We start from the raw sequence: 2,332 nt of genomic DNA, 5'->3' as shown, positions 1-2,332 counted from the left end.
GTTAAAAATGCAACACCGAAGCGTTGTTTTTTATGTGGTGTTAAATATGAAGCAGATTCCATTTAACGTGCCTCAATGTCCTTCGCGTAAAGAGCGTTGCGAAAGCAGCTGTGGGCCAGAGCTGCAGCGAAATGCCTTGCTGTGCGTTAAACATTTTAAAGCAGCAGATTTCATAAATGCACCGGGAGGTACAGGAAAGGCACGTTTGATGCCAAGTGCTGATCCTATGACCCTTATGCCGGAAAGTCCCTCCAACAACACTGCAACTCATAAATTAAAAACATAAAACAACATACAAATTAACAAATTTTAACTAAAGAAAAATAAATAAATAGAAACAAAACTTCAAATTTACTCAAAAACGTCAACCAGCGAAATGTAATTTTTTATTTTTCCTTACACACGCTCATTTTTATTTTTACTCTCCCGAAAACTTTGACTTTTGTAGGTTTGATGTCAATTTGGCTTCTACCTGTTTTTATTGTACCATGCCCTGCTGCCTCGCGTTGGCTTGCATTTGCTCAGCTGTATGCTTGTAGCATTGATTTGTTACTTTGTGGTTGAAATATTTTTTTGCTATTCGCAGAACAATGTTGTTGTAATTGGTATTGACGTTGTTATCGTTTGGCTCAGTAATTTAAATTTGTTGAGCAAAACCTCTGCTTTATTTCTGAAGTTACCTAATAGTAATAAATACATGTATTTACCTTTTGCATTTAATTTAAAGAGCTTTTTTGTAAACTGACTGCTAATATACACATTCGATTGTAAGAATTGAAACGCGTTAAAAAAACTTATTCCAGGTGTTCTATTTTCTTTTTTCTCTGTTCGCTTACACTGATATCAGAACCACAATACCGGCAAACTGATCACTGTGAAATGCGCGCTGTCAAAATTAGAACACCCGCAAACATTTTAAATTGAACACAGCCAAAGCGAAATACGGAGTTCACTCGGCGTCATTTTGTATCGATAGATTTATTTCTAGGTTGCGGCAGTACATGCCTAAGGTGGCCGTATAGTTTTTTTTTTTAATCTAAAAGTTTTGGAAGGAAACAACACATAACACGATTTTTTTGTCATTAGTTTAAAAATACGGCTATCGATTCGTTAAATCCTGCTTAAAATAAAATGATTTATAGTAATTATTCCTTTTTTATAGCTATATTAACTTTTTTTTAATGACTGTTATGTGCATATATCGGTCTGTTACAATTTTATTATTCTCAAATACTTTCGTTTGCTACTCATATAGCAACATTTAGTTTATCTTATCAATTTAACTGAATTAAAATGTTCAAATAAGTGGGAACTTGCTTAAAAAATATTTTATAAAGTAAACTTCCCAAACCTCATTAGTTTAGAAAATATCTGTATTGTAATAATTCATTTATTTAACCAATTTAAATGAATAAAATTTTTCAAACAGGTGGCAGATCCCCTAAAAATATTTTCGGCATTAAAATTGCCTAATCTCTTTAGTTTGATGCCAATATTGCAATATATAATTTATGTTATCAATTAAATTAAAAAAAGTTTTCAAACAGGTGGCAACCTTCCACAAAAATATTTTCAGTTGCAAGCCTTTGCAAAGCTCTTTCTTTTGCCAGTCACACGGCAATATTTACTTCATCGTATCAATTTACTTAAACTGAAATTTTCAAACAGGTGGCAACTCTCTAATCTTTTTCTTCTATATTGTAAGCTGGACCTCTAGCGATACATCGGTGAAAACTGCATTCAATTTCATGTATTGGTTTTCGAGTTATGCGCGTGCAAACATTCAGGCTGATTTGGCTTCCGTTGCTCTAATAAAGACCCCCGCATTAATTTTTCTATAATAGCTATAATGTACAGACATCAGCTGGTACAATTTTATTATAAGTACAGATATAGATTTCATTTGTTTTATCAATTTAATACAATAAAATTTTTCAAACAGGTGGCAGCCCTCCCTAAAAATATTTTCGGCAATAAAATTTCCTAAACCGCTTCAGTTTGATACCCATATTGCAATATACAATTTATCTTATAAATTAAATTAAATGTAAATTTTCAAACAGGTGGCAACTCTAAAAAAATATTTTTGGCTGTAATCCTTCTTAAGCCTCTTTCTTTTGACGCCCATATTGCAATATTAATTTTTTTGTCAATTTACTTAAACTCCAATTTTCAAACAGGTGGCAACTCTCTAATATTTTTTCTTCCTAAATTTTAATTGAGACCTCTAGCAATACATCATTGAAAACTGCATATAAATTCCTAAACCCTTTCAGTTTGATACCCATATTGCAATATTCAACTTATCTTATAAATTAAATTTAATGTAAAT

The sequence above is a fragment of the Rhagoletis pomonella genome, unplaced genomic scaffold (genome assembly GCF_013731165.1).
Source record: "Rhagoletis pomonella isolate Grant_MI unplaced genomic scaffold, Rhpom_1.0 Rhpom_scaffold_00014, whole genome shotgun sequence".
Classification (NCBI taxonomy): domain Eukaryota; kingdom Metazoa; phylum Arthropoda; class Insecta; order Diptera; family Tephritidae; genus Rhagoletis; species Rhagoletis pomonella.
This window is presented reverse-complemented; position numbering follows the sequence as displayed.